The sequence below is a fragment of the Schistocerca piceifrons genome, chromosome 3, assembly GCF_021461385.2.
Source record: "Schistocerca piceifrons isolate TAMUIC-IGC-003096 chromosome 3, iqSchPice1.1, whole genome shotgun sequence".
NCBI classification, from domain to species: domain Eukaryota; kingdom Metazoa; phylum Arthropoda; class Insecta; order Orthoptera; family Acrididae; genus Schistocerca; species Schistocerca piceifrons.
In genome coordinates this window covers 817,423,430-817,436,158 of record NC_060140.1, presented here as the reverse complement: position 1 = coordinate 817,436,158, position 12,729 = coordinate 817,423,430, and the positions used below count along the sequence as shown (strand labels likewise).

Here is a 12,729-nt window from a genome sequence, read left to right as displayed (position 1 = left end):
CAGTGAAATATCAAAATATAATGAAAAGTAGTGGGTAGAATATCCCATATCGGAAGGCCTTTATTACAATTTTCGAGAACACTCTTCTCTGTTGTTGTAACGTTCAGTCCAGAGGCTGGTTTGATGCAGCTCTCCGCGCTACTCTATCCTGTGCAAGATTCTTCGTCTCTGAATAACTACCGCAACCTACATCTATTGGTACCTGCTTACTGTATGCGTTTCTTCGTCTCCTTCCAAAGCTTTTGCTCCCACATTTCCCTCCAATACTAAATTCACGTTTCCTTGAGGTCTCAGAATGTGTCCTGTTAACCAGTCCATTCTTTGAGTCAAGTTGTGCCACAAATTTCAGTTTTCCTCAATTCTATTCTGTACTGTCTCATTAGTTATGCAGTGTGTTCACCTAATCTTCAGCGTTCTTCAATAGCACCATGTTTCGACAGCATCTATTCTCATCTGAACTGCTTCTCATCCACGTTTCACCTGCATACAAGGTTACACTCCAGACAAATTGCCTCCAGAAAATACTTGCTAACACTTTCTCCTTCAGAAACACCTTTCTTGCCATTTAAAGCCTTCGTTTATTATCCTCATCATTCCGATCACCATCGGTTATTTTACTGCTCTTTGTATACCGCATACTCTTACCAGGTCTTTTTGTACATAATTCATTTAATTCACAACATAAAAATTTTCTATCTCTCCCTCATTCTTTAGCCTTTTTTTTTAAAAAAAGGCAGAAAATATTAGAAGCTCTTTTTTGCAGCTAATCAGTGTATGCTTTCAGCTATTATGAAATGAACTTTCCGCATTCTGACTCAACAAGCATGAACTGAATTGCTCATTATTGTCAGGCTAACCACGTGTAAATCAAAAGTCCCACATCAGACAGCAATTACAATGCTTGGTCCAGTGAAAGAAAGCGTTTCAAGCAAAAAACAACCCTTCTGATTCATACAATGTTGCCAGTTCGCAACAGGGGTCGAATAGGAAGCGACAGAAATTATCTACTGTTAACGTTTAGCATCTCATGCCTGCTTGATGTAGTTATGTCGCGACAGACTTGTTAACAAAATTGCTCATGGAATATTGAATGTCGACGTTTACTGGACAGAAACAATTATCATACATTTAACAAAATAGCTCTGGCAATTTCAAGCTTCCATAAATGAAAGCTTTGTGAAATAACATTTCGATTATTGATTTATCCACAAACGAATATACTTCATCAACAATACTCAAATAGACTATTACAGTTTCAACAGTCAGAGAAATTTTTGTTTAAAAAATGTGATTAGGCAAGAAATGCCTTTTTACGGCAATTAATTATTGCACCGCGTCCGCGCTGAGCAGAGCATATTTAAGATTTCACAACCACCATCCGTTTAAGACTACGCTCATTATTTAGTTATATTGCGCATTTCAAACCTGAATGCATTTCTTGCTTGTAAATTTATGAATATAGCCTCTTAATTTATATATGTGTTGATTCCCCACCATATTCCAACCTAAGGCAGCCCCACGTATTATTCATAAAAACATTCAGAGGGAGGTAATTACTGACGTTTTACTCCGATAATTTCTTGAATACTGCAGTACACGAAATAATACAGCACAATGATATTAAAGACACTTCGTCTCACAGAACGTAACGTTTTACTCTGCCGACTTCTTATATGTAGCACTACGGGAAATAATTCAACACACCGGTACAAAACGCAATTTCCCTCACTAAATATTGATCGGATGTATAGAGTTCCTGTGTCTCATTTAAAAAGGGTGACAAATTCAAAAATTTCATTACATTGCCATTAATGTCACGCATCCTTAACGTCTAGCCCTTGCAATGTTTGTATTTCTAAAGGCACAAGTAAGCGTGATCATCTCGTCTCGTAAACATTAAATTATGATAAGGAAGCCTGTTAACTACCTATATTTTTTTCTGAAAGCAATACTTATTCATATGTATTGTTACTCGATGTGTTATGCAACTAATAGTTATTTCAGTTCTTGCTCTCTCTTTCTGAAATGCCTAATGTTTGGTCGTGGGTTAAGCCGATACGTAACACAATGCAGAAAGTTACAGCTGGAACGAAAAACCTTCTTTCTGTTTTAAGTCTCGCCTGGTTTGATGCCGTTCATCGCTTTTTCTAAATAGTGACAATCTCGTCGTCTTTACATAGCTACAACACCCAAAACTCTAGATAAACAATTAACATTTTCTTACATTTTTTTGCTCCTAAAAGCGATATACTAGACAAACGCATATGTTGAATACTGACAGTAGGAAACTCTAATATGAGTTTCTTGTTGATATTTTATATAGGATGCAACGAATTTTTGTGCGGAGTTTTCATCGTGAATGTAACGTAGGTCCAGTACTTGACGGTAGACACAAAATAGCAATCACTGAAACACACAAGGGCCGGCCACTTTCTTTTGCCGGAGAGAGAATGGACATTGTTCTTTGGGCTGCAAAAGCGATGCTTTTGATTCATCAACTTACGGGTGATAGAGCAATAACTGGCACATTATGTTTTTCATTTTTATGTGTTGCAATGAAAAAAACGTGAGAAGAGCCCCTGATCCCTGATTGCAGACGACGAATATTTCACTTTAACAATACTTTTTCACGTAATTCAGATTTGGCGGAAGAGAAAGCGAGGGATTTGAAATAACCATACTCTCAGCAGCTTATTTCAGTCTATTCCAACACGTAAGGAAACCCGTAACTGTGAAAGTCTGAGTTCAGTGAATAGGTTATGGTTCCTGCAGATGGATATTTTGTATTTTGTGTGACTTTCGTCATCACAACTTAAGATACAGAAGCCAGCCTCTGGAAAAGTCGAGCAAAGTGCATCCACATAAACTGAAACTGCATTTTTCGTCAGTACACCTGATCACAGATCTAATTAAACCAATAACTTTAAGAATATTTTTACACTTATTTAGAAATAGTCCATAAAAATAAATTGGACAGGCTGTAACGCACATCTTATGCGGAGGAGGGAATTTTGTCCTTCGTTATTGGATATAACCTTTCCCCTTAGGATGGTAGGATAGGAGGGCAATGGCAGATGTGCATTGCAGTAGCTTGTGCTCAACCATTTGATGATTAAAGGAACTAGCTCTACCATATAATTATTAGTACCACCATTGTGCGGAGACCGTAACATAAGTAACTTGTTTTGTGGTGACACAAATGAAACAAAATAAAAACTAAGAAAATAACTCAGCGAAGCGTCAGTGAGACTTTATTTTCCTTAATTGGCATTCGATTGCGCTCCAATTTAGCCAGCCCAGCATCAGTTTGTCATTACTTTTGATATCTTCTGTGTGTTTTGGTAGGTCTCCTCATTACTATTTTGTTATAGGTATTTTCAGTTAAATTATGTGTTTTTGTCATTTTGTTACCTATCACATCTGTTGCTAATTTTTCTAGTCGATTCTTCTGTATGACTTCTCCAAGATATTTAAATTTAGTCCGTCGCTCATTTTATCTTCGAGTAACAAAGGAGATAAACACTTATTTTGTTGCCCGGCAGTTGCCTTCTCTCTCTCCCAGCCTTCATCATCGTCCGATCGTATGCCAAATTTCGACGGCGCTATTGAAATTATTATAACTATAGCCAGCAAAACAGATGTTTTTTACTCAAATTTTGGAAAAGTATAAAATAGGGTTGGAGTAGGAGAAGAGGATTAATGTGAAATTGCCATCATGATGGGAGTCTTATACAATCATCAATGAATAATCACCGGATCAGCCATTAGGTAAAATAAAACAAACAAATTTTAAGAGTCGATCAGTGTCAAAAGCAGTTTATTATTGTCACGAAAAAATAAAGTTTTGTCTCTTAGATGAGACGTGTAATGTCAAATACGACCAAGAAAAGCATTTCAACGTAAACTAGACACTAATTTGTCAGCAAGAACATGAGAAAACAGAGGAGAATACATAATATTATGATTTCTCTCCTTAAAAGCTTTAGCTCACTGAGATCGTGGTCCACAGCTCGTGGTCGTGCGGTAGCGTTCTCGCTTCCCGCGCCCGGGTTCCCGGGTTCGATTCCCGGCAGGGTCAGGGATTTTCTCTGCCTCGTGTTGATGGGTGTTGTGTGATGTCCCTAGGTTAGTTAGGTTTAAGTAGTTCTAAGTTCTAGGGAACTGATGACCATAGATGTTAAGTCCCATAGTGCTCAGAGCCATTTGAACTAACTTAGATCTTGGGCGAAATAAAACGAAAATGATCAGCAATTAATCAAATATGTTAACAGAATCATTATTATGACAGAAAATTTTCACACATACTGAGTAATATTGTAGTTTTAAATATTCAGTTCGCTCTGATTTAGACTACTACGTCAGACATTTTACGTGAACCGTTGACGCACACTTCTGAGTAAGTGTTGGGACTCTCATTACCAGTGCAAGCCGTTTTATTAGCTACTTTTATTGTTTTCTAAAACTTATGTGACTTAAGATCTTCCCATGTGTATCCGCAGGAGATATTTTATGCCTTTTCTTTTAGGGACATGAAGATTAATGCCTTTGACCACTCTGCGAGGTGTCATTAGAGCCAGCGATTTTCTTCTTTTACACAGACTTCGGTACTTTCCAGTACCATTATTTAAAAAAAAAAAACGATTTTTGTTTCGTTTTCTTTCTTAACCTTGATGTGGAGGTTTTACCAACTGATGTTTCCATTATGTAACGCAAGGTATGAAAGAAACTTCTTCAGTTCACTAATCAGAACAGTGTATGTGTTACACTACACAGTAATGACAAAATAAGAAACACAGGGAACAGGACTGCTTTCGCGCCGATTGCCTTAAGAAGCCTGTGCCGGCCGCGGTGGTCTCGCGGTTCTAGGTGCGCAGTCCGGAACCGTGCGACTGCTACGGTCGCAGGTTCGAATTCTGCCTCGGGCATGGATGTGAGTGATGTCCTTAGGTTAGTTAGGTTTAAGTAGTTCTAAGTTCTAGGGGACTGATAACCACAGCAGTTGAGTCCCATAGTGCTCAGAGCTATTTTAAGAAGCCTGTGTAAACGGAAACTATTTGTGTTACCAAACGCCGGCAGCGAGGGCCTGGCGGTTCCAGGCACTTCAGGCCGGAACCGCGTGGCTGCTACGGTCGCAGGTTCGAATCCTGCCTCGGGCATGGGTGTGTGTGATGTCCTTAGGTTAGTTAGGTTTAAGTAGTTCTAAGTTCTAGGGGACTGATGACCTCAGATGTTGAGTCCCATAATGCTCAGAGTCATTTGAGCCCTTTTTTGAAAAAAACTCAATTGGGCAAGTTTCGTACTTTTATGGCTTTAAGTTGGCATCACTGGGATGAGCCCTGATCAGCGGATGTATCAACAGTGTACTGTTTCTAACCTCAAAAATACATTTCAAGATGTCTAGTCCGCTTGAAACATCCACATTAGTTGAACAACGTTCTGTTGTACGTTTTTTACTTGATGAGGGCGAGAAACCAGTGAATATATACAGTAGAATGTCTAAAGTTTATTGTGAAGGTTATATGAATCATGCAAATTTTTAGAAGTGGGTAGAGCAGTTCAAAAATGGTCATGAGTCAGTGACTGACGAACACCGTTCTGGCCGACCAGTTGCAGTTTCAACTCCCTCACTTGAAAGTTGAATTGATGACGTTATTCTTGTCGACCGCCTTGTGACTGTGGAAATGATAGTTGATAAGGTTCAAGTTAGTACTGGTACGGTTCATAACATTGTGTGTAACAGGCTGAAGTACCGCAAAATATGTGCAAGATGGGTCCCAAGGGAATTGACGCGGCTACACAAGGAAACCAGGTTGAGAGTGTGCACAGAGGTAAAAGAACGTTATGAATGAGAGGGTGAGCACTTCCTCAACAAAATTCTAACTTGTGGTGAATCTTGGGATCACTATTATGAGCCAGAATCAAAAAGTCAAAGCTTGGAGTGGAAGCACTCCAACTCACTTGTCAAGAAAAAAATTCAAAACCCAAGCATGAGCAGGAAAAGTCATGTTGACGGTGTTTTGGGATGCTGAAGGTCCAGTTTTTTGTGATTATCTCGAAGAGCAGCGTACAATGAATAGCCAATAGTACTCGTATTTGCTTTTGCACAAGGTGAAGCCAGCCGTGAGAGAGAGAGGTCGTGGATCTCTGAGGAGAGGTGCGATTCTCCAGCAAGACGGTGCACGTCCTCATATTGCTCAACTAACCCGTGAAATTATCGACAAAATGTACTGCGAACTACCGCCTCATACCACTTACAGTCCTGATTTAGCACCTAATAGTTTCCATTTCTTTGGTGCACTGAACGAGGCACTAGGTGGGAAGAGGTTCCACGACAACGAGGACGTGAAAAAGTTTGTGGGAAATTGGTTCAAACATCAAGATAAAGAGTTCTTTGCAGCTGTAATAAAAAAGCTTGTAGCCCGTTGGTATAAGTGGATAAATGTTCAAGGGGACTATGTTAAAAAGTAGCAAAAATATTGTTTCGTAAAAACACTTTATAATAAGTTTCCTTTAATTTACGTCTATGTTCACAATCTCTTCTGTTTAACAGATTACCGGTTTCGGTCTTTAATGACTATCATCAGATCTGCCGCAAAAATGGGAAAAATATAAATACACTCGCAAACTGTATACTGCTTAAGAACAATACATAGAGCATATTGAAAAGTAGTACTGACAAAATTTACATTTGTGCGCTTTAAATATGAAGAGGCATACCTGTCTCATAAAAACAAAGTCCTAATGTACTGCAGCCATAGTGGCATTAGGACTTTGTTTTCATGAGACAGGTATGCCTCTTCATATCCAAAGCGCAGAAATGTAAATTTTGTCAGTACTACTTTTGAATATGTTCTATGTATTGTTCTTAAGCTGTATACAGTTTGCGAGTGCATTTATATTTTTCCCATTTTTGCTGCAGATCTGATGATGGTCATTAAAGACCGAAACCGGTAATCTGTTAAACAGAAGAGATTGTGACCATACACGTTAATTAAAGGAAACTTATTACATGGCTCTGAGCACTATGGGACTTAACAGCTGTGGTCATCAGTCCCCTAGAACTTAGAACTACTTAAACCTAACTAACCTAAGGACATCACATACATCCATGCCCGAGGCAGGATTCGAACCTGCGACCGTAGTAGTCGCGCGGTTCCGGACTGCGCGCCTAGAACCGCAAGACCACCGCAGCCGGCTAAACTTATTACATATACGGGTCACTGTGTTATTTCGCGACGATGACGCTGCTTGTGAAACACATTTTAGATTTTCACTCTGCAGCGGAGTGTGCGCTGATATGAAACTTCCTGGCAGATTAAAACTGTGTGCCGGACCGAGACTCGTACTCGGGACCTTTGACTTTCGCGGGCAAGTGCAAGGTAGAGCACTTGCCTGTGAAAGGCAAAGGTCACGAGTTCGAGTCTCGGTCGGGCACACAGTTTTAATCTGTCTCTTTAATTATTGAATGACCCTGGTACTTGTAGCACGGTTAATCGGAGTATGGAAAAGCACTTGACTTTTGCAGCGTGAGTTAAGCGTATTGGACAGAATGCGCTAGAGGCGGTTCAGAGAAACCGCGGGAAGACGAGCGCAGCGCCGCAGTCGAACCCGCGCCACCGCGGCCGGGCGGGCCCGCCCACTCGCGAGCGAGAGCGGCCGTGGGCTGTCCGCGAGCGGTCACGGCAGCGGCCGAACGTGAGAATGTTTTTGCCGTCGCGGGCGTGCGTGAGCTCCCCGGGCTGTTCGCTACTCGGAAAAGGTTGACCAGGCTCAGCCCGACATGCGAAAGTAATTATACTAGCGGAGGGTCGGCAGGCAGCACAGTAGCGGCGCGCGGCCGCCGAACAAAAAGTCGCCGCCGCCGCTGGCTGCGTTGCGCGCCCCGCCCACCGCGGCGCTGCCTTCGCCGCCGCAGCCTCGACCGCAGCCCCCGCCTCGCTGCTCCGGAGGTGTACAAATTCTCCTCCTAGCCTCGCTGCCCCCGTCTCCGCCGCAACGGGGACATAAGAGCGCATCTGCACCGAAGCACAGTGGTTCAAACCAGACAACTTGCGTTTCTGCACACCTGGCGAGCTTCACGGGACCCGTTCAGCCTGCTGCATCTGACAACAGGTTGCGCTACCAATCTGACGTGACTAGACTATCCACCTATACATAAATAAAAATCAATTGCCGCGTGTATGAATAATCATCACTTGAGAACGGCTCGACCAAAAAATGTTCAAATGTGTGTGAAATCTTATGGGACTTAACTGGTAAGGTACACACTACTTAAACTAAATTATCCTAAGGACAAACACACACACACCCATGCCCGAGGAAGGACTCGAACCTCCGCCGGGATCAGCCGCACAGTCCATGACTAAAAATAAAAAGACTACGTACACACACATTCACACACACACGCACACACACACACACACACACGCACACACACACACACACACGCACACACACTATTAAAAAAAATCAGCTAAGTCGATCGAGCCGTACCGCGCGGCATCAGCTGCTCAGTCCATGACTACAGCGCCCCAGACCGCTCGGCTAATCCCGCGCGGCCCGGCTCGATCGACTTAGCTGATTTTTTTTAATTGTGTGTGTGTGTGTGTGTGTGTGTGTGTGTGTGTGTGTGCGTGTGTGTGTGTGTGTGTGTGTGTGTGTGTGCGCGCGTTCGTAAATGTCAGGACAAGGTTTTTATGAAAGAAAATTTTTGGAAAATCCACCGGAAAAGTCCGAAATTTGGATGGAACTTTTGTATGAAAATCTCATTGAAAGAAATGTGACAACGCTTTGACAGTTCTGTTACCACGTAACTATTTTCATTAAAAAGGTTTGTGACGCTCAGTTTGACACCTCTTCTGTCGCATGTTTTCATAAGAAAAAAAAATTGTGTTCGGGATCAGCCGCTCAGTCCATGATTGCAGCGCCTCAGACCGCTTGGCTAATCCCGCGCGGCACGGCTCGACCGACTTGGCTGATTTTTTTTTTTTTAAATAGTGTGTGTGTGTGTGTGTGTGTGTGTGTGTGTGTGTGTGTGTGTTCGCGCGTGCGTGTGCGCGTTCGTGAATGTCAGGACAAGGTTCGTATGAAAGAAACTTTTTGGAAAATCCACCGGAAAAGTCGGAAATTTTGATGGAACTTTTGTATGAAAATCTCATTGAAAGAAATGTGACAACGCTTTGACAGTTCTGTTACCACATAACTATTTTCATTAAAAAGATTTGTGACGCTCAGTTTGACACCTCTGCTGTCGCATGTTTTCATAATAACAGCAACAACAAAGACAAGTGTATGAAATCTTATGGGACTTAAATGCTAAGGCCATCAGTCACTAAGCTTACACACTACTTAACCTAAACTATCCTAAGGACAAACACACACACCCATACCCGAGGAAGGACTCGAACCTCCGCCGGGATCAACCGCTCAGTCCATGACTACAGCGCCCAAGACCGCTCGGCTAATCCCGCGCGGCACGGCTCGACCGACTTGACTGTTTTTTTTTTTTTTTAATTGTGTGTGTGTGTGTGTGTGTGTGCGTTCGTAAATTTCAGGACTTGTGTGTAAGAAAATCTTTGGAAAATACACCGGAAAAGTCGGAAATTTGGATGGAACTTTTGTATGAAAATCACATTGAAAGAAATGTGATAGTCGCTTTGACAGTTCTGTGACCACATAACTATTTTCGTTAAAAAATATGTGACGCTCAGTTTGACATCTCTGCTGTCGCATGTTTTCATAACAACAACAAATTTCTCTTTGAGTTTGATATTTTGCGAAAAAGAATACAATTAAAAGTTATATGGTAGTTTCTCTAGTGAGTTGCAAGGATAGAATTGGTGTCAGTTCCTGGTAATTTGGTCTGTTGCCAACAATCAGTCGATTACAGTTAGTGGTTTATTTCTTCGGAAAAAATATCTTTAGTGTGATGTGGAAATGTCAGTCGACGTACACGCAACGGAGGTGGACTACATGATCAAATGGTTCAAATGGCTGTAAGCACTATGGCACTTAACAGCTGAGGTCATCAGTGCCCTCGACTTAGAACTACTTAAACCTAACCAACCTAAGGACATCACACATATCCATGTCCAAGACAGGATACGAACCTGCGTCCGTAGCAGCAGCGTGGTTCCAGACTGAAGCGCCACAGTGGCCGGCCACTAAATTATCATTGAGACACTCAAACTAATGAAGAGCTAAGACAGCGATTGCAAGCAAATAGAGAAAAAACTATACAATAAACTTCCTGTCATATCAGCTGCGAGAAAGCTGTGCCAGAAGTTGCGTAATTTTGTTTTTCTTTTCACACCCATTTTTACAGGAAAGTTGTGTTTATGGCTAACTTTTCCTACCTTTTGGAAGCATAACTATGCGAAATACTGTCATTAAAGCAACTATCATCACATATCCAGCAGCTGGGAAGGTTTCTCTTATCCCCCGTGTACGAATGAGACCAGCTGGTTTACCCATTGATTTTGACTTCATCCAATCGAGGTTCCGATTGCAGTCACAATAAATAAGGTCAAAGAGACGGGGAGGAAGAGGTTGATGGAGAAGAGGGGGAAAATGGATATAAAGGAGGGGAAGGAGGATATGTAGAGAGACACGAGGCAGGAGGAGATGGTAAGAGTGTGGATTAACAGGTGTAGGGGGAGTGGGGTGGGCGTGGTGGAGGGGGGGGGGGAAGGTGATGCACAGAGATGGGGGTAGGAGGAGATGCACGAAGGGAGGTGGTAAGAGGAGAGGGATAGAGATAGAGAGAGAGAGAGAGAGAGAGAGAGAGAGAGAGAGAGAGAGAAGGAGATTAGAGCGTATTGCCAGTTCCCATACAAATTGCGAAGCTTTGCCGGGTTCGCTAGTTTATCATAAAGGTGGGAGCGGTAAAATGAACGAACCAACTTAAAAGATATTGAGGAGGAATTAAGAATTCTGGATTATATACTAGTCACGAAACTGGGTTCAAGTCAGCTGGGGAAAAGTTGTAATGTGTTTATTGGGAAGCTTCAAATAAATCGATACGTGTCTCCCAACGCAAATTGTGTAAAACGTTTTTAAACACTCATTCGGGACCCTCCAGTATGTTATGTTACGAGATGTCTGTAAATTTGACCAGCACTTACCTCACTCTAAAAGTGCTTTGAAAGAGGACAAAGATCTAGTGACTGACAAGCGTGTGGAAATGTATGCTAAGAAGTTGAGGCCATGTAGCAGTATATAGGCTTTTTAAATTAAAGTTATACAAGTTTATCGTTTGCCTTCCAGCACTGACAGCCCAAGGGTGTGTGTGCGGCCTACCAATCAGTTGGTACGGTATAAATTTCAAAATTTCAAACAGAAGTGACACGAATTCCTGAATGCGCATTAGAGAAATGGCAAGTTTAGACAAGAAGAGAATAGCAGCTTTCCAAATGTGGTGCTTCAGAAGAATGCTGAAGATTAGCTGGGTAGATCACGTAACTAACGAGGAGGAGGTGTTGAATAGAACTGGGGAGAACAGGAATTTGTGGTACAACTTGACTAGAAGAACGTTCAAATTGGCTCTGAGCACTATGGGACTTAACATCTATGGTCATCAGTCCCCTAGAACGTAGAGCTACTTAAACCTAACTAACCTAAGGACATCACACAACACCCAGTCATCACGAGGCAGAGAAAATCCCTGACCCCGCCGGGAACCGAACCCGGGAACCCCGGCGCGGGAAGCGAGAACGCTACCGCACGACCACGAGCTGCGGACGACTAGAAAAAGGGATCGGTTGGTAGGACACATTCTGAAACATCAAGGTATCATCAATTTAGTATTGCAGAGAAGCGCAGAAGGTAAAAATCGTAGAGGGAGGCCAAGGCATGAATACACTAAACAGATTGAGAAGGGTGTACGTTGCAGTAGTTACTTGGATGTGATGAAGCTTGCACAGGATGGAGTAGCATGGAGAGCTGCATCAAACCAGTCTCTGGGCTGAAGACCACAACAACAACAAATGCGGTACATATTCGCAGCAAGAAATATGAAATCAAAGTAAGGCTGTTTTAATATAATGCCATCAGTAAAACGAAAATCACATTCAGAAGTCTAGTAAACATTTGTGATCGTGTCTCATATTGTAGAATGTACTTCGTTATAAGTACAATTACTGTTATTGCCGATTCCGGCAATTGACGGGACACAAATTTTCGGTACACTGCCGTTCCAGACGTGTATAATAGGCTGCGCGGGGTAGCCGTGCGGTCTTAGACGTCCTGACACGGTTCGCGCGGCTCCTCCCGTCGGAGGTTGGAGTCCTCCTTCGGGCATGGGTGTCTGTGTTGTCCTTAGCGTGAGTTTAAGTTAGGTTAGGTAGTGCGTAAGCCTAGGGACCGATGACCTCAGCAGTCTGGTCCCATAGTCCTTACCATAAATTTCTGATGTATAATAGGATAATATTTCTCCCGCTATTTTAACAAAACCACGTTTATTGAAGGGAGCGATCGCTCTTCATTGTTTGCGAGGGGGATGTACCTTCTAAAACAGCTATTTGTTGTATGAAGTCAAGCTGTTGGAGGGCGACAGGAGTTCGCTCAGTACGTACAGAAAAGAAAGACATATCTTCATGTTGTCTCACGGACGACGATATTTTGCGTGAATTGGAGCATGATTTTGTTGACAGTAACAGCGAGGATGATGATATCGAGGATTCAGACGTTATTCATCACTTTGCGCAAGAACTGTGTCAAACGTTAATTGAA

At 42.3% G+C, this 12,729-nt stretch overlaps 1 protein-coding gene across 1 annotated transcript in view; it reads right to left on the bottom strand.

The window, feature by feature from the left end:
- LOC124789083 (paired box protein Pax-3-B-like) overlaps nt 1-12,729 on the bottom strand; it is a 299,586-nt gene that overhangs the window by 112,051 nt on the left and 174,806 nt on the right. The gene's annotated exons all lie outside the window — the stretch shown is intronic.